Source organism: Leptonychotes weddellii, chromosome 16 (genome assembly GCF_054177405.1).
Source record: "Leptonychotes weddellii isolate Sample4059 chromosome 16, ASM5417740v2, whole genome shotgun sequence".
Classification (NCBI taxonomy): domain Eukaryota; kingdom Metazoa; phylum Chordata; class Mammalia; order Carnivora; family Phocidae; genus Leptonychotes; species Leptonychotes weddellii.
The window spans coordinates 22,341,767-22,362,894 of NC_138384.1; the positions used below are offsets into that span (position 1 = coordinate 22,341,767).

The window sequence follows — 21,128 nt, forward strand, 5'->3', positions numbered from 1 at the left end:
CACATTTTGAGTTGATGAAAAGCAACTTGACTTTTCAAGTAGAGCTAATTTTCTGAGATTCCTTTCTTTCTTCTTCCTACAGAGTGAGTCCTTTACTATTTGACAATATCCTTCCAAGATCCTTTATGTTAGTCTTTTTGTGTACCACTCGGAGACATGCAGGGATGTAGACCTACTATGTAACCCCCACAAGTATTATACCAGGTTCATTTCAAAGGCACATATGTTGAGATGCCTCATGATCATTCATAAAGACATTTTTATTTCAATATTCTGAGAAAGCATATAAAACTTGGAACAATTCAATGACTAGCCCAGAGCCTCACAGTTAATTAGCAGGGAATTTAAAGTCATACTCAGACTTGTCAGATTCAAAGGCCTATGTTCTTTATGGAATATCACACAGCATCTGGAAGTTGCAGAATGCCAACTGAAATGGGGTAAAATCACAGACACATGTCAGATTTAGCATTTATCACCAGGATGTTCAGTGCAAAGAATTGATCCCCCTCTGCATTCAAGACCCTGCCATTAATCATTTTGCTTTTTCTCACATACAGCACATGACTCCAAAAACAAGGCTCACATGGGAACGGAATTTACATTTTCAATGATGTGTCTGTTCCTGGATGTATTAAAACAGATTCACCTTTAATACCATTCTTACCAAACCTTTTTATTACTGGTAACTAGTCAGAGTTTATCTAGAGAAAGCAGATAAGTATTAAAAATAGAATCTTAGGATTTGTCATCAATATTATGGCTCAAGAGGAATGAAATGCTGGGGACCCTGGGAAATAAAAGCTGCCACACAGATAAATTAAGAGTTCAGATGATTTTATAATAGAAATACTCAAGGAAAAAAAAAAGAGTCATCAGTTCAAATCATATATAAGCGTATCTCCTTTTATTGCATTTTGCTTCATTGCATTTCACAGATACTGTGTTTTTTACAAATTAAAGGTTTGTGGCAACCCTGCATTGAACAAGTCTAACAGCATCATTTTTTCAATAGCATTTACTCACTTTATGTCTGTCACATTTTGGTAATTCTCACAGTATTTCAAACTTTTTCATTATTATATTTGTTATAGTAATCTGTGGCCAGTGATCTCTGATATTACTATTATAATTGTTTGGGGGCACCAAAAACCATGCCTTATAAAATGGCAAATTTAATTGATAAATGTTGTATGTGTTCTGAATACAGATATGGTGGAAATAGTAAGAGAACCAGAATTAGAAGTGGAGCCTGAAGATGGGACTGAATTGCTGTAATCTCATGATAAAACTTTAAAGGATGAGAAGTTGTTCCTCATGGATGAGCAAAAAAGTGTGTGTGTGTTTTTTTTGTTTGTTTGTATGTTTTTTGAGATGGAATCTACTCCTGGTGAAGATGCTGTGAAGATTGTTGAAATGACAACAATGCATTTAGAATATTCCATAAACTTAGTTGATAAAGCAGTGGCAGGGTTTGAGAGGACTAACTCCAATTCTGAAACAAGTTCTACTGTGGATAAAATGCTATCAAACAGCATAGCATGCTACAGAGAAATCATTCATGAAAGGAAGAGTTTATCAATGGGATGAATTCCACTGTTGTCTTTTTAAAGAAATTGCTTCAGCCACCCCAAACTTCATCAACCACCACCCTGATCAGTCAGCAGCCATCAACATGGAGGCAAGACCTTCCATTAACAAAAAGATTAAGACATGCTGAAAGCTCTGATGATGGTTAGCACTTTTTATCAATAAAGTATTTTTATCTTTAGAGAAGGCTGTGCCTTTACTGGCTGAACAGGCTACTTGAGAGGAATGAAGTGGGAGGAGTGAGTGGCCCCATGCTGGGCCTGTCGTGCTTCATAGGCTTATAGGTGATGGAGAACTCGCCCAGGTTAAGTGGCCAATCATCTCGGGCTTGATTTCCACCTAGTTGAAGGTCTTTGCATTGCAGACACCCACCATGCTGCCCCCAACCACCAGGCTGGATGATCATGTCTTGCAGGTATATTTTCACCACCTTGGGCTTCTCCATCAGGGAAGCCTCCTTCTTGGCTTTATGCAGGTGCTTCAGCAGTGAGTGCTGCTTCCTCTGCAAACTCGGGTTCAGCCTCTGCTGCTGCCGGGCACCAGACAGCTGTATCAGCTGCTCATAGGACATGTCCAGCAGCTGCTCAAGATCCACACCATGGTAAGTGAATTTGCAGAAGGTGTGCTTCTTCTGCTCCACTTCCGCCATCTTGTCAGCTCTTTGGAAAGGAGTATTTTTTTTAAGTAAGGTCATGTACATTGTTTTTCTAGACAAAATGCAACTGCACACTTAATGTTATTGCACAGTAGAGTGTGAACATAAATTTTATATGTACTGGGAAACCAAAAAATTCATCTCACTCACTTTATCACCATATTTGCTTAACTGTAGTGGTCCGGAACCAAACCTGTATTATCTCTGAGGTATGCCTATATTGCAATAAAGAGCATGAAGCAAATGGATGCCCAATACAGGTAGAGGATAATACCAGAGAAGTTTGATATAAAAGGGAAAAACCACACAATATACATCAGAGCAAAAAATTTTCTGCACTAGATCCTAAATCTGAAGATTTCAGCTCAATTGGTATCAAAAACGTAAGACCCTAGACATTGACCATATCACTGAAAGTATGGGTAATACTCAAAATTATTTTAAATGGTAGACAGATATTGGAACCAAATGTCATTGAATTGCTGAGAAAGTTATTTCTTTTCCCATTCCTTCTAATTAGATTAATAAAGAAGTCTGTGTTCCATGTTAACATGTCTTTAGCACTCTATTAACACTTGTTAATTTCTCCTGTGTAGTAATGTAAAGTGTCCTTTAAAGATACATTTATTTACACTAAAAGTCAGTTTAAAGGAAAATAAAGAGACTTTGTGCAGATATGGTGAAAATCATAATAATGTAAAATAATCATGGAACTTGAGAAACACTGCACATCTAGAGAAAAGGAAGGTGAAATGCTAAAGAACCCGAGTCCATTAGCAAAATTTAGGGATGACCCTCTCTTTGGTCATCTCTGAAATTTGTGGGATGAACTGCTACTGGGGTCAGACACGAGGGCCAGTTGAGGCAAAAAATAATTGGTTTGAATTTACACAATTCCTGGCCATCCAGTGAACAGCAAGCCCTGGATGCAAAGATAAATGAGATTCAATTCCTCACCAACCCTTTCCTCAGCATCACAGTATGCTTGCTCCCATTTGTTTTGTCTCTCACTAAAATTATCTATAGCAAGAGGTTTTCTTGGATAGTTCTAACCACTACAGACAAATTTCTTCCAACCACAGACTGCCTTTCTGTTGCATGAAGCCACTCACAGGACCTCTAATCACTCATTCCGTATTTATGCTGGGCAGTCATCTTCTCTTTGGAATGTCTCCTCCATGTGAAATACACTCAGTTCCTTCTATCATACCCCAATTTTCTCTTCACCTTCTTGACTCCTCATCACTGAAAAAATTCCAATTTGTCCATATTTTTAAGCATTACAACCAGAACTGAATATACTATTTTAGGTCTAGCAATAGCAATTAGCAATAGCAAATAGCAAATAGCAATTGAGCACTAAAATAGGAAAATTTATCTACTTTTGTTTCAGCCCATGATCACACTAGCTAGCTTTGTGTGTTCTACTGATGACTCTGAATGAACTTATTTTTTCTTAAAAGTGTGGAGACTGAACACAACTTAAGTAATCATTTCTTTTAAGCTCATGAGTTATATAATTAGAAAGTAAATGAGGGACGCCTGGGTGGCTCAGCTGGTTAAGCATCTGCTTTCAGCTCAGGTCATGATCCCAGGCATCACACTCTGCTCAGTGGAGAGTCTGCTTCTCTCTCTCCCTCTGTCTGCTGCTCCCCCTGCTTGTGTTCTCTCTCTCTCTCACAAATAAATAAATAAAATCTTAAAAAAAAAAAGAAAGAAAGTAAGGGTGCCTGGGTGGCTCAGACAGTTAAGCATCTGCTTTCAGCTCAGGTCATGATCCCGGGGTCCTGGGATGGAGTCCTGCATCCGGCTCCCTGCTCCTTAGGGAGCCTGATTCTCCCTTCCCCCCTCTCTCTCTCATGAATAAATAAATAAAATCTTAAAAAAAAAGAAAGTAAATGAAAAGACTACCCCTTTCCATAAGCACACATCCTTTACCACTGTTCTCTAAATCTCTAAGGCAATATAAATAAGGATTCCAAGGAAAGGAACTGTGTGGATAGTAAAATGTTAGATTTCAATATGGGCTTTCTATTTTTCATGATTTTTTTTTAAAAAGACCTCAGCCTGAGAGAAAGATTTCATAAAGTTTTTATAAGTTTCCAAATCATTAAAAAAATCCTTCCTAAGTTTCTTTACACCAGTTCTTTCCTTTCTCAACACACCATCATCACTCACTTATATGTGATGATTCCATTGTGTTACTGGTGGGGCAGGGGAGAGGGAGTACAGCTTCGGGAGAGGGAGTACAGCTTCAGCAGAGAAATCACCTGTTGATGCACATTTAACATTTGTCATGATATATCTCTCCAGTACTGCCAGGGGCAGAAGACTGCAGATTAGTTTTTAAGCTAAACCTCACAAAGTTCAGAACTCTCATTTTCAATCAGAGGAAGACAACTGTACCTTTTCCAACTTTTCGAACTGTACCTTTATTTATAAAGGACTATAAGTGGGTTCTGGTCGTGGAAAGCAATGTCTTTATCCTAGAGAGGCTGCTCCAACAGCAGGGTGAAAATAACAGAAGTCTCATACATAAGTTAGGGGACATTCAAAGCCATTCTGCCTCAATGAACTCGGACTAAAATTAGGCCAGTCCTGTTCCAAACTAATTTGCATACAAATCATTAAGGGGATCTTGTAAAAACACAGATGCTGATTCCCTGCCTCTGGAGTGAGGCCAAAGGGTCAGCATTTTTAACAAACTTTTTTTTTCAGAGAAGTCATGCCAACTGCTCCAGAGACCACACTTGACTGTTAAGGGATTAACAGAAAACTGGCAGATTTGAAGTTTCCTACATTTGATTCCAGTTCTATTCTAATCACAGACTACCATAGATTTCATTTACTCAATAAATATGTATGGAGCATTTGCAATGTTCCAGGGACTGCTTTAGGTGATGGGCATTCAGCAGTGACTTTCCCCCCATGCTCTTTAGGTTTGGGTTCAAATAAGTAGGTCTCTACTTAAAGACCTCACTGCAGTAGGGCAAGCATTTCTAATACAGCTTTGACATTAAGGTTAAGAGCAAGGACCTTGAGAATTATAAAGATGTACTTTTGAAAGCACATCTGTCACTTAATCACCTTGCCACCTTGGGTAAATTAACCTCTGAGCCTCAGTTTTCTCATCTATGATGAATTAAAAGATACCATGTTTGTAAAGCATTAGTATCACACCTGACATGGGTAATATTCAAAAAAATGCCAATTATGATTACTCTTGTTCCAGTTCTGGCATTCACGGAACCATAGGGCAAAGCAGAACCTACAGGTGCAGACATACTTAGTGGTAATCTATGAAGGGCTGGGGCATAGGGCACCAATAAATAATAGTTGGAGGATCCCGAGAACAGATCCTTAGAGGTATTTACTTCCCCATTCCAGACATGCTCACGTGCATCAAAACTTATTTTTCTCTAATGACAAATATGCCTATATCTGAACTGACCCCACGTTTACAGACAAGTCTACATGCTGTACAAGCAGTGGAATGAGACATATAGGAAGGGGTCAAGAAGGATACCAATCGTCCAATGAGATTTCATAGACATATATGGTTCCAGGGATACAGGGGACTTCGTATACTATGGGTGAAATGCTCTGGGAGTATAAACCTCAGAGGGCAGGAAATGACCCTAACAGCAGAGGGCAATACTAGAAAGAGGAAGGGAGAGAAGTGGCAGGGATCCCATCACTAGAACTGGAGGAGAAAGGGACATGGACTTCAGGTCATAGCAATAATCCAATTGCTGATCTACCCAATCACCAGCTTGAAGATCCTAAACGTTGGGACCCAGGATCTAAGGAAAAATGATCTAAAGGGAGGCAAGTGAGAGTCATTCAGGTGGGATGAGTGGTAAGTGAAATGTAACCCAGGCTGTGGTATTCAACAGTCATGCAAACTGGCCATTTGAATATGGAAGCACCTTGTTCTGTGCTATGCTGCATGCTCACATGAGACACAGTCATTTTAAGGGTTATTACAATACCATAGTAGGAGAGAGAAATGTGTGGTCAGACGAAAGCACAGTCAAAAGAAATTTCCATCTATTATTATAGAGGTCAGTTAGATATCACAGTCTGGGGATAATGACTGTGATAACTTCATAGAACTCTGAAATATTTACTTCCTTACATTATAATTTTGTGAGTGTCCTTCTACTTTCTCTTATTAATCACATGTCTTTAAAAAAAAAAAAAGGCACATGGGTATGTCTGTCTAGGTGACAGGAAGAGCCAATCGACAGTACTGTGGTTCGATGCTAGGCTTGGAGGGCAGGGAAAGATGATACATGAGTGAATAATCAAAGGATAGATCCGTAAGTTTTAGGAAAAAAAAAACTAAATCAGGTTAAACACTTGAGGGCAGTCAGGAGAAACCCAGAAGCCATATTAAACCCCAGAAAGGGGCTTAACCATACAGAGCCTTTGTGGTTTTGGAAACTTTCGCAGAGCTGAAAACCTTTACTGGGGAGCTTGGCTGACTACAGATCAGCAAGAAGGCCAAGCGATATTGGCAGCAGCAAAGAGAGATCCACAAGTTCGATGAGGAAAAACGTGAATTCACAAGAAGAATGAACTTCTGCTCTTGTCCTCATTTGCCTTTCTGATCTTACAGTGGAGTACGGCATGTGAAGGAGTTTAAGAGACTATGGCCACATGGTAAAATGTCAGAGCACTTGGCAACTGTCAGCTACTTGAAGGGTATGTCTCCCCCTGGCTCATTAATCTTACCACAACAATATCTTGTGTACACTGGCATTTTGGAAACTTCCCCATTAGTCCTTTCTGATAATCACCCAAAGTGAATTACTGTTCCCTAGTGTGACTTTATCCTGCCTTTTTCTTATAACCAGTCATGAATATACCAATGGTAAATGGGTGGAAAAATGGAAGAGGTGACTTTGCAACTTTTTTTGACTCTTCTGAAAATGTCATATCCTCAGATGGAAACATCTGAGAGGTCATTTTGCTTCCTGTCTCCGTGTAATAACCATGTCCATCTTTCTTTATATCTTCCTTTTTCACGGTTTCATTTGGGCTTGGTCCAAATTAAAGTGGAGGGAGAGACACCGCTTTCAAAGTAAATTGTGGTCCACGGAAGACATGTGAATTGAATGAATGAGGTTCAGTAAAGACATGCAAAATTGATTAATATAATGCACTTGAATGTACTGTAGAAGAATTGCCTCTTTTCTTCCTCAGTGTTTACAGCCCACATTTTTAAAGCAACACCAAAGAAAATGTCATCCTCATTATAAAAAAGAAACAGATAATCTGGAGAAGATGTCTGAAATGCAGTTACATTTAGTACACAAACAACTGTGTTTTCTTTCTTTTATTGTCTACTCTCTAAATTTTTTCTTCTGAACTCTAGGCAGATTCTTTCTTTGTGAGAACGTAAAAATTCTAACAGAAGTGACCTAGTGGTTCACCTAGGTTCCATGGTCACCAGCTATGGGAACAGAATGTCAAAATGAGAAACAACTTGCACCATCAGGAATTCAGTTTTGATTGATTAGACAAACCCAAACCTCCTATCTCCTCACCCTCCTCCTAGATGGACACAGGCTCAAGCCTTATTTGATTTTTCAAACATCTTATGCTCATAAACTTAATAGCCATAATTGCTAACAATTGAAAATATGGAAATAATTATGGTTTCTACAGTAGACAGTGGGAAATCTTAGTAGCACACATTTTGCATTATGCAAGTCAGGACTGATGTATCACTTTCACCTTTGTTTTTCATTTTATCCTCTCACCAGTGGAGAGAAATGATGCAATCCCATCTTGCAGGTAAAAGAAATGGAGTTGCTTAAGGCCAAACAGCTGCCATGTAAAGAATCCAAAGTTCAAACAAATAACTTGACCAATGAGCTGAAAGTTGTCTCACGCATTATCTCAATCATTCTTCAAAAAAAATGTCATAAAGTACGTACTTGAAAATATTCATTCTACAGATGAAAAGCAAAAAATTCAACAACAAAAAAGCAACTGGCTCATTCAACTAATAATATTTAAAGGAGACTCAAATTAAACTTGGTTTTGTTCCAGGGATGCCTGGGTGGCTCAGTCTTGTTAAGCCTCTGGCTTTGGCTCAGGTCATGATCCCAAGATCCTGGGATCGTGCCCCACATCGGGCTCTCTGCTCGGCAGAAAGCCTGCTTCTCCCTCTCCCACTCCCCCTGCTTGTGTTCCCTCTCTCGCTGTGTCTCTCTGTGAAATAAATAAATAAAATCTTTAAAAATAAATAAATAAATAAATAAATTAAAAAAAAAAAAAAACTTGGTTTCATTCCAAACCTTAGGTTATCTTCTCTACATCATAGGGAGATAAGTATATTCCTTTTCCATGTATTGAGGAATGGGTGGAAAACCCTGAAGCAATAGAATAGAGTGGCCAAGAACGCCAGTACTGGAATCAGATCTCCATAGTGAAAATGCCAGTTCCACCAGCTTGTCCTTGGGACAGTTTACTTAATTGTCTATTTCAGCATTCTTGCCTATACAGTGAAACTAAATACAGACACCCTCACAGAGACATTATAAACAGCCAATGAAGTACTGCACGTAAGCACTTGGCAGAGCGTCTGATGCATAGTAAAGAGTTAATAAAAGTTTTCAATGAGAGGCATGAAAACAATTATTCTTTCTATTCTCCCTCCAGCATGGTCTAGAATCTAGTACTATTGGATCTAAGTCAGCACCTTGATTCAACAACTCTCCTTTGAAGGGCAACATGACAACCATATTGCACCCCTCCTATGTCCCTGATAAAGTATTATCTCAATGCCTTGGAGAGAAGGTCATCACAACTAAATGACATTTGCCGAGAGAAGTTTGGATAGGAAGCAGAGATATGTTTACCAAAAAGGGAATGAAGCTTATATTTCAGGGTTTCTCATCTGCAGGTGCCCGTTCTCTACAGTGAGCCCAGCACTGTAGTCACATCGTCATGTTTTTATAAAATTTGCAAAGTAAGACATTTTAACCCTAGTCAAGACCATCATTTCTTTCCTTCTCAAAGTGCTCTTTGTCTCACTTATCCCCTGGGTTAGAATTGAGATGCCCTGTGGAAATTTTTGGGATCTAAAATGGAGCTACCTGGAGACTCTGTTGGGACTATGTGGATTTAGCAGAATATATTTATGTGGTTCAGTTGCTTTGCATGTGATAGTTGTTAGTTGTCTCAATGTAGGGATTTCTAAAGGTTTACCTACCCTCCCACTGACCATAGCACCACACTGATGGGGGTGGTATCATGATACAAATATGTGCTTTGGCCCCCAGGACCAGAATTATGTGATAAAGATATTTGAAAAATATTTGAAATTTAAAGCTTGTCAATAGAACATTTTTCTAACCCACGCATGGAACTTAAAAAAAAAAAAAAGGATTTTGTTCTCATTGAAGCCTAGTCAAACTACACTTTTTATTCCATCAAGAATATATTTGGCAATGCAAGAAAAATAAAAAACCATCAAACTTCCTTTAAAGAAGACTGAAGTTAACTTTCTATTCACCCTATAAGAGAAAATAATCGAAAACTTTCATAAGATTATGTTGCCAAATAATTTAGGAAACCGAAGTATTATGGAAGTGTTTCAAGGAATTAATTTTTAAAATATGCTATTCTTTTGCATTGTGTTATATTTGTAATCCTTTTTGGCTAATTTCTGTTGTGATTTCTTTACTCATTCTAAATAAATACTGTATTTCATAGAGATTTCAATTCATGATTTTGCATTTTTTATCTTAAAGAAGGCTCCATTCATATTGTAAAAACTTCAAGACCTACAAACATGAATGCACCTGTTCTAGAATATCTTGAGTTTTTGAGGGTGAATTCCAACTCAGGCAATTTAGCAGGAACCAGAAATGCAGGAAAGGTAAACACAAGGGGAAAAGATGGCATCATGTTAGGTGTTCTGTTGGCTCTTTTTACTTTCCTTTTGGGCTCTTTGAACTATTTTACCTGAGGCTATATTGCAGAGCTCTGCAAGCTCAAAGAATGAATATCCTCTCTTGATTTGTCAGAGCCACCAGGGGGGCTCTTGGGAGAAAGGAACTACATGAAGAACAAACAAGTAAATACACACACAGGCTTGAATAGGCATCAAAAGAATTCAAAAAGGGGTTGACTAAGAAGCAATAAAGAGAATCTATTGGGAATAAAGAGACGGGGAAATGTTTCTACTACTTAGAATAACGCTTCTTTCCGTTAATCCCCCACCATCTTCATTTGCTGCAACCACTGTATTTTTTTTAACATCTTCAATAAAAAAATTCATGCAATAAATGTGTGTTAGTGGCAACTATGTGCCAGGATCTGAAAAATGTGTTGGAATATCATGTTAAGCAAAAATGGAGGCCCTGTATCCCAAAATTCAGAAGTTGAAATCCTCACCCCCAGTGTGATGGTATTAGGAGAAGGGACCTTTTTGATCACATCATGAGGGTGAAGCTCTCATGAAGAGGTTAGGGCCCTTATAAAACAGACCCCAAACAGCCATCTCTGAACAAGGAAGCTGGTCCACATCAGACCCCAAATCTGCCTGTACCTTGGTCTTGGACTTCCTAGTCTCCAGAGCTATGAGAAATAAATGCTTATTATTAAAAAAAAAAAAAAAAAAAAGTAGGCCCTATCCATGCAGAACATACAGCAAACTTGAGAGATAATTAGAACTATGCAAAAATCACAAAGACATAAATCACAGCACTGATAGGTACTACAAAGGAGTGGTACAGGATAAGGGACATACAGGTGGGTATGACCTAGTCAGAAATGTCCAGACAGATCTCCTGAAGTATGTAATATTTTAGCTAATTTTTGAAGTAAAAGTTGAGGAAACAAATGTTAAGAATAAGTTATAGGATGAGAGGGAATGATGAATCACATTTCCATCAGAAGGAGAATATATGGGACAAAGCCACAGAGCATGAGAGAAGGAAAGAATAAGTCATATCTTACAACAATGATTAAATAGTATTTTAAGAAAAGTAATTTTATAGAAAATAAATTGTATCAGGTGGAGTACCATCATCATCGTCATTTTCATTACCATCATTGCTATTATGTCCACAACCACCAATTTGAGCCCTACGTGCCAGGCACTATGCTAATTTTTTAACGTACATTTTCTCATTTAATCCTTACATAAACCTATGTTCATTCATTTGGTCATTCATCCATTCAATACATATTTCTTAAATGCCTAATTCATACCAACCATTCTGATGGTTATGCAATATTAGGTATTTGACAAATGGATGTAGATTCTACTTCAATAGAACCTTAATTTGTAATATTGGATTGATACATGTTACTTGCTATTTTTTTTATACCTCATTTGACTCCATGTGCTAAAATTAAATTACTCAATTCTTATCTCATGGCTCATCCCTGGAGAGTGTCTCAAGCTCACCAGATAAGACAAACACACATCAGACTCAGGAAAATGAGAAGGAGGAAGAGAGAATCATGAAGGAATAGAACTGGCTGAGAGAGTGCTCCTAGACACAGGGATACTTGAGGGTGAGTGCAGACTCTCAGAGGTGCTGATCGGCCCTGCCACACGAAAGGAATCCTGCAGGTACCTGGTTCTCCATCCACCAGCTAGTGAACTGATGTACTGTGCCCTGGCCAGGTATAGGATATGGAGAAGCGGGGTCTGGTTTATGCCTTTCCTGCAGGCTTGCCACTGCAACCAACAACAGATGATCACCTGCTACAGATCTTTAAACCTCCATGCCAGGACATACATGGTAACTGGACTGGGGATAGGCAAAAGACTTTTCCCTGATGAGATGCAATTTTTGGTCAATGACCTGCCAGACACACCATTGTGCTGCAGCCTAGAGTGAGAATGGTCACTATCATGTCCTAACCTAAGATGTCATAGGGCAGTATGCCCAACCCTGACATGCTGTGTCCATGCCCATGTCCCTGCCAGGGCAGAGAATGAAAGCAATCATGGGTAGGAGATAAAAGGAGGCTGGGTAGGCACAGGTAACACAGGGCAAGGAGGCAGGTGGCCAAGAACTCATCCCAGGGCGTTGCTGTGAGGCAATACTATGTGTGAGCCAAAGTTCCAAGCCTGGTTACATGCTCCATTGTCCCACTGAATTTCACTTATAAAATAGAAATTCGAAAGTAAAATTACTAGGAATTTCAAGTTGGCAAAGGCAGAACACTGATTTCCAAGTGTAGGACCCTTCTAAATGTGAGGTCTGGTCATATGCCCATGAAGCCAGCCCAGGGTGAGAGGCAGAGAGTAAATATATACAGTGGTTAGGAAGTTTTCTCTGAGAAGGTGAGACCTGAGTGATGAGAAAGATCTAGACATGGAGTAGGAGATAATTATTACCATTATAACAGACTGAACATTTGTGCTCCCACCACCCAAATTCGTAAGTTGAAACCTAATCCCCAAAATGATGCTGTTTGGAGGTGGGGGCTTTGGGAAGTTACTAAGTCAAGAGGGCAGAGCACTCATAAATGGGACAAGTCCTCTTATAAAAGATACCTCAGGGGGTTCCTTACCTCTTCCACTATGCAGACCGAACACAGTGAAAAAAAGATGGCCTTCTACAAACCAGGAAGCAGGCTCTCACCAGATGCCAAATCTGCTGGCACCTTAATCTTGTACTCCCCAACCTTCAGAACTGTGAAAAAAAAAAAGATCTGTTGTTTATCAGCCATTCAGTCTATGGCAGTTTTACTGAGCAGCTTGAATAGACTAAGACACCCCTTCCCCTTTTATAAGATTGAGTAGGTGAATTAACCTGTGTGTGTGACAAAATCCACATTAGCCAGACTCCAAAGTCTTTGTTTTTAACCACTGCTATATATCTACTTTTCCTTGGGAAATCTGTGTTTTCTCTATTAGACAATGTATACAAAGAAACTAAGGATGGTTTTTTGATAAAGAGCTATGCATTAAACCTGGAGAAAATTTTTCAAAAAGCTTCAGTTTTCATTCCTAGCTCAATGAAAACAAGCAAAAGAACAAAACAAAAACCAAAAATCTGAACACCAATAAAACTGTATGACTTACATATCAATTATGAAAGGATCTCTATAATCAAGTCAATTAACATATCCATAGTTTTCTGTGTTTGTGTGATTGTGTGTGTGTGTGTGTGTGTGATATTTAACTTAAGATCTATCCTCTTGGCAGATTCCACGTATAAAACACAGTTTTCGTAACTACTGTTACATGCTGTATATGCTGTACGTGAGATCTCTAGAACTAAATCTTGCCCAACTAAAACTCGGTACCCTTTGGCCAACATTACCCCATTTCCCCTCTCCCAAGCCCTAGGCAACATCAATCTGTTCTCTGTTTCTATGAGTTTGTTTTTTTTAAAGATTCTACATTCAAGAGGAATCCTACAGTATTTGTCTTTCTCTGACTTATTTCACTTCGTATTAATGCCCTCTAGATCCATCCATGTATCACAAATACAGTATTGCCCTCCTTTTTAGGACTGAATAACATTCCTTTGTATATAATACCACATTTTCTTTATCCACTCATCGGTTAAAGGACATTTAGGTTATTTCCACATCTTGGCTGTTATGAATAATGTTCTGATGAATGTGGGAGTGCAAATACCTCTCTATCATCTTGACTTCAGTTCCTTTTGGATATGCACCCAGAGTGGGATTACTAGATCATATAGTAGTTCTATTTTTCATTTTTTGAGGAATCTCCATACGGTTTTCTGCAGTACGAGAGATCTCCTTCTCTAGCTCCTCCCCACCACTAGTATTTTTCATCTTTTTGATAACAGTCATCCTAACAGATGTGAAGTGCTATCTCACTGTGGTTTTGATTTTCATTTCCCTGATGATTAGAAATGTTCAGCACTTTTTCATGTATCCACTAGCCATTTGAACTTCTCATTTTGAAAGTGTCTGTTTAAGTACTTTGCCCATTTTTAATCAGATTATTTGTATTTGTGGTGTTGAGTTGTATGAATTTCTTATATAGTTTGGATATGAATCCCTTATTGGATATGTGGTTTACAAATACTTGTTCCCAATCCAGAGGTTGCCTTTTCATTGTGTTGTTTTCTTTCTCTGCAGCAGCTTTTTACTTTAATGTAATCCTACTTGTCTCTTTTTGCTTTTGTTGCTTGTGCTTTTAGTGTCATATCTAAGAAATTATTGCCAAAACCAATGTTAAGAAGATTTTCCCTGTGTTTCCCACCCCCCATGAGGAGTTTTATGGTTTCAAGTCTTATGCTTAATCCTTTAATCCATTTTAAGTTGTATTTGATGTTGAGACAGGTCCAATTTCATTTTTTTGCATATGGATATCTAATTTTCCTAACACCATCTGTTGAAAAGACTATCTATTCTGCATTGTGTGTTTCACTTGTTGAGGATCAGTTGACTATAAATGCATAGGTTTATTCTGGATTTTCTATTCTGTTCCATTGGTCTATTTATCTGTTTTTATGCCAGTACCATGCCGTTTCGATTACTGTAGCCTGTAGCTTTATAATATAATTTGAAGTCAGAAAGTGTGGTGCATCTAGGTTTGTTCTTTTTTTTTTTTTTAAAAGATTTTATTTATTTATTTGAGACAGAGAGAATGAGAGACAGAGAGCATGAGAGGGAGGAGGGTCAGAGGGAGAAGCAGACTCCCTGCCGAGCAGGGAGCCCGATGCGGGACTTGATCCTGGGACTCCAGGATCATGACCTGAGGCGAAGGCAGTCTCTTAACCAACTGAGCCACCCAGGCACCCCTAGCTTTGTTCTTCTTGATCAAGGTTGCTTTGGCTATTCAGGGTCCTTTGTGTCTCCCTATGAATTTTCAGGTTGCTTTTCCTATTTATGTGAAAAACTCAATAAAACTGTTTTTAAAAAACATAACTTTTTGTAAGAAACAACAACTACAATAAACCCATATGCAAATGTTGCTTAAATATTATCCTTGACTTGCAGTCACCACAGCTTAAACAAAGACGTTTCAAGTTTCTGATTTTTGCTTTAGTCTTAATTCCTTCTATTTCTCTTCTTACCCTAACACTCTAAAATTGAGCAATTGATAATATTTATAGTTGTCTAAACCTAGCATGTCATTTCATGTAGGTTTTGAATTTTTGTACATGATATTTCTCATCCATTCAATATCCTTCTTCCACTTTGTACACCTAAAACACAATAATGATATATTCAAAGTCCAGCCCAGAAGTCAACTTCTCCAGAAACAGACTGCCTATCCCCAAGAAATATTATGTTCTCTTAATTGTATAATACCAATTTATTTATTCTTGAGCTCCCTGCCTCTATTGTCTCTATTTGTTCATACCAGTCTTTTCCATTTTATTAAAAATTCCTTATGTGCACAAATCACATAAACTTCATATTTATAGGGTTAACATTGTGCTTAATTCATAGTAGGTGTTCATGTCATGAGAAATGACTTATACTCTGCCAATAGAATACTGTTTATCGGCCACATTCCTCTGCCTAAAGGGCCACTAGCTCAGTGTAAAAAAAAATTTCCTAACAAACTCTATACAAATGCATCAGACAGGCCATATCTTGAACAGCTGAACAGGGGAACAAATAAAGAAATGTCTCTGACTGTAGGCCATTTTGATGTTGGAATTTTCTTGCCAGCAATGTTCCCAATTAATGTTCAAGGAAAGCCATTTGTTTTGGACAATCATTCAATGATATGTTTTGTTTTCTAAAAGAATAGCATTTGACTCTATAGAGACAGAAGCAGACAGACAGAAGACAATAAAATAGTTTTTTTCTGTCTATTTTCGAATATAAAATATACATCAAGGGTAAGTTTCTGAGGTCTGTTTGTTTTCCTGTATAGTTATTATGCCCATTAGGCACCCATGAAAACGAACAGAATGAACCACCAAAATATTGCAGAGAAAAGCAAAGCCCAAGAATCTAGCAAAAATACATTATTTAAAAGAATATACTTTATTTTACTTACTACATATATACTGTTATTAACATAATATTTTTATGAATATAAAGACAAACAAATATAAACATAAAAATGTGTGTGTGCTTCCATTGTGACAGGCACCAGGCTAATTAGTTCATATACAAAAGCTCATTTATTTCTCACAACAATCTTGTAAGGTCAACATTCTTATTTCACAGATGTTAAGATTCAGGCTCAGAAAGAGATTAAAAGATTTAAATTTTGATTTTGATTTCAAAGCCGATGTTGTTGGTCTACTAAATACTAACAACCAAAGCAGTAATATCAAAAACAATCTTAAAACAGAAGAGCAATCAGCACTATAACTTGAAAAGCTTATACCCCTTATTGAGCTCTCATCATATGTTCATTTTTAGTGCTACGGATACACAAGATAATTAAATTCTCACCCCTACCCTACTAACTTGTTATCCCCACTTGACAGAGGCCTAGAAAACACAGGCCCAAGGGCTACACTGCCTTCACACCATGGAACTGGGGTTATAAGAACTCAGTTCCTAAGAGCTATGTTTCAGAATCATTCATATGTGTGATAGTCTATACATAATATCTGTAAGCTTACATATACCCAGGTAAATATCAATTAACAGTCAAATTTAAACATTTTATAGACAACGTGCTGAATAGCTGTTATCACTATGTCAAAATAGCAGGACTGGACATCAGTCTTACCACTATTCGTGATACACAAACAGGTAGATGTGAAATTGATGAAGTGTGGACTAGTGAATCACACCTTGCCATTCATTCCTTTAACTAGATGGCTCATGGCTTTAGTCCAACATTCCTGTTTGGTTTCTATTTTTTTGTTCTTTTCATTCTTTTTTTTTTTTAAGCTTTTATTTATTTTTGGACAGAGAGAGACACAGTGAGAGAGGGAACACAAGCAGGGGGAATGGGAGAGGGAGAAGCAGGCTTCCCACGGAGCAAGGAGCCCGATGTGGGGCTCGATCCCAGGACCCTGGGATTATGACCTGAGCTGAAGGCAGACGCTTAACAACTGAGCCACCCAGGCGCCCCTGTTCTTTTCATTCTTATGTTAGTTTTCTTCTGGTTTGTCTGTCTTTTTCCTTCCTGTCAGACATCTTTCCTCATCATTGAAAATATGTTAGAGTCTACTAGTGTTCTTTCTAATAAGCTCTACACTTGGAAATCAGAAAATCAAACCTGTCCTTTTAACCTATGGAAGGGATACTTACTGCATAGTTACTATGCATTAATATACAGGAGACTTAATGTTGAGCTAAAAGCTGAAGTAGTTCCCACCCTTATAGAATTTAAGAGTCTAATCTGGGAGGCAATTAATGAGAAAGTTACACAAAGGAATGACAGCTATGATAAGTAAAAAGGGTAAAGATGCTATGAATGTATATGGTAGGGGAAATTGACCTAGCTATGGAATTGTGTCTGAAGAAATAGTTGTTCTTAAAGTGAGGATTATCCATTTGGTCATATATACTGATCAAAATTTTGAAGGCCTATTTCCCAACACCTGGTCCAGAAAAGTGAGAAGCAAAGAAGAGATTACCCCTTTAGTACCATCCTTCCACGGCCTACTGCTCAGCATGACAGTGGCCCAGCTTCTTTTCATGCTTCCATAACTATTCTCAGCCTTCATACAATTACGTGTTGACAAAATTTTATTCCGTAATTTAACTTCTCTATTTGGCTGGTGAGAATTTTGTTGCTTTTTGTGATATATATCTCCTTACGTGTGACTGCTAGATAGATGGAGAACATAAACTCAGGCTTGCTTTTCTCCTCTCCACTTTCCTCTCCACTTTCTCTTCTTCCTCCCAGTGAAAAAGAATGTATCACCAGTAAGAGTGCAGCTTCTAGAGACAACACAGCTGGAGAGATGGCTTATCTCCATTCTGTAGAATTTGTGTGAACTTGGGCACTTATTTAATTTCTCTGTGCATGAGTTACCCTGTCTACAAGGAAGGGATACAAGTTGTAATTTCCTTGCTGGGGTGTTATTGGGATAAAATGAAAAGGCTCCTGGCACACAGTAACTGTTCTATACATATCAGCTGTCATTACTGATTGGATTTTAGCATACTAGCTGGATCACGTTAGCTTTTACTGTGCATCCTATAGGCCTAGCTAGCCTCATCAAATTCTTCTTTGGGTATTCTTGTTGCTTGGTTTCATTCTCAGATTTAGCACAGGCTTCTTGAGAGTAGAGCCATAATCTTATTTTTAGAACCCCATGCATCCTCCAGAAACTTAAGACTTTATGACAGACTCACTCTATCTTTCATTTCCGTTTTTGTATTTCCTCACTTTGTATGTCAGCTCATATGCTCTAGTGGTCAAGGAACTTAGCTCAGGTATAACATTCCCCTCCTTGAATAGCTCTGAATAATAAATACATCAGGTAGTCCCGAAGGACCAGAAATCATGCCAGTGAGTTCTACTTTGCCACAAATGGCCTGCTTTCACATGACACAGATTCAGAACGCTTCAGAACCACAGGTAAAAGTCACTTTTTGGGTATACAGAAAGCTACAAAGGAAAAGATTTAGTTGTGAAACATATTTACCTGGGAGGTTTGTGCACGTGCTCTTGTTTTGGATTTTCTTATTTTGTAATCTGCATTGTTTATGCTGACAATTCCTTCTGAAAGGGATGATGAGTGACTTCCAGCTGGAAGAGAGAGAAGAAAACAAACAGCTTGTAGGCAAATGCATGAAGAAATCCGGGCTTCTTCTAAAATGGTATGCACATGCTTGTAACTATTTAAGTCTCAATGTCTCTACATGGAAGTCTTTCTTGCTATAAATAAGAAAATATAATTTTTTAAAAAACACAAAAATCTTGCCTTTGTTTATGGGAATCTACGTTCCCTGTTCTCTATTATAAAATCTTAGGGATAAAAGGGACCTGATAAGAGTATGAAGTCTAAACTCTTTTTAGATACTTGTGTGTGTGTACACACACACACACACACACACACAGAGAGGTATATTTTTTTAAGTAGGCTCCAAGCCCAGTGTGGAGCCCAATATGGGGCTTGAACTCATGGCCCTCAGATCAAGACCTGAGCTAAGATCAAGAGTCGAAAGCTTAACCAACTGAACCACCCTAGCACCCCTAGATACTTGTATATTTTATATATACCCCATATGTCGATGATTTGAGAGAAGCAAAGACTGTAAGGAAATGGGATGGGGTAGAAAAAGTTTTAAAAAGGATCAAATAGAGAGGGGTAGTGGTCTGGGTGTTATCAGATACCTAATGATCAGATGATATATGGCTCTGTCTCAGGACCATGACAGGGAGTCCATTATTATCATTATATAATAAAAATAATGATTAGGGCTAACTGAGTGCCTACTGTGTGAGAAGAACTGTGGTATGTGGTAGAGAGCCACAAAAGCTTCTTCAATTCCCATAAAGATGCTATAAGACTAGCAAAGATGCTAAGACTAACATTATTATGCTAGCATTATTATGCTAAGACTAGCTAAGACTAGCATTATTATTATTATTTTATACACAGGCATACTGAAGCATAAATTAAGTAACCTCACCAAGGTCAAACACTCAGCAGAGAACTGTGATTAAAAGTCAGGCTGGCTGACTCCAGGCCCTTATCCTTAATCACCATGCTCCATCCTCTCCAAAGCATCTGAATTGCAGTATTTTGAACATTGATGTACATACACCATAAACAGACTCCCATATTCCACTGGAATAAAATTCTCAATACCTGGTTCAGAAATGTAAGAAGCATTTACCATACTGCAAAAAAAAAATGTCTTAAAAGGATGCTAGATGCAATAACAATATCCTTCTACTTGTATTTTGTCTTAAGTAACTTAGTTGTTGCTCTCCCTGGAGAAAAGACTATGCTTGCAATTGTAACCAATATACATTATTTATCAAGGTAAAAGATTTATAATCAGAAGTTCCTTAAATTATATGAAGTGTTATACCTGAACCAAGATACAGTTTGTGTATAGAAGCTTCTTCAAATATAAAATCTCAACCAAAAACATATGAGAATTTTCAAAACAAGTAAAACAACATTGTAAGTATTACCTTGTAACTAATCATCACTTTTATTCATATTTTGCAAACTTGCTAAAGACAGCTTCATTTTTGATAAAATTAAGGTTTACAGGCATAACAGATGAGCAATTAGAGGATACTTTTTCCCGAAGATTTTATTTACTTATTTGAGAGAGAGAGAGAGAAGCAGACTCCCCGCTGAGCAGAGAGCCCGACATGGGGCTCGATCCCAGGACCCTGAGATCATAACCTGAGCCGAAGGCAGATACTTAACCAACTGAGCCACGCAGGCGCCCCAAGAGGTGACTTTTATAAGTGAGTAACAGAGTATGTACTTGGTAATGATTAAAAAGAAATAGTTATCAATATTTGGTATCTATCAGGTATCAGTGCTATATCGATTACTTCAAACTATTACTTCATCTAATACTTTTGGTAACACTATGATGTCATTGGTACTCTTGGATCCTCGAGAAAGAAAGGCTTTTGTAAAAGAATAATGTGTAGAAGTGCCCATAGAAGGCTTCAAAAAAGATGTTACTAGATCTGAGTTGTAAAAGGTGAGGAGAATAAAACATAAAAATCAGAAAAGGGAGGTGTGGGAGAATATGGGGCAACTGATGAGCAGAAATTGTGACTGAAAGCTTGGTGACCATACCTGTCATACTATGGAACAGACATGTTACAGAATGTCATGAGGAGATGGTAATTTGGTGATGCTTGTATTTTGGAAAGATCTCCTTGGAAGATAAGAAAAATCTGCCAATTACACAATTGATATGGAGGAACCAAGTAATGCAGCTCTGAGACAGCAAGTTATTGCTGTATCTCTATATGTCATGTCTATTTTCCTAGGTTACATTTCTTTTGTATATC

The 21,128-nt window shown here is 38.0% G+C and overlaps 1 pseudogene across 1 annotated transcript in view; it reads right to left on the minus strand.

The window, feature by feature from the left end:
* Positions 1-900: 900 nt before the first annotated feature.
* LOC102733627 (small ribosomal subunit protein uS19 pseudogene) overlaps positions 901-21,128 on the minus strand; it is a 159,181-nt pseudogene continuing 138,953 nt past the window's right edge. Inside the window, exons 3-5 of the transcript XR_014140839.1 lie at positions 18,781-18,884; positions 12,794-12,915; positions 901-2,249 (exon numbers count right to left, since the gene is read on the minus strand). The product of XR_014140839.1 is annotated as a small ribosomal subunit protein uS19 pseudogene (transcript). The remainder of the gene's footprint in view (positions 2,250-12,793; positions 12,916-18,780; positions 18,885-21,128) is intronic.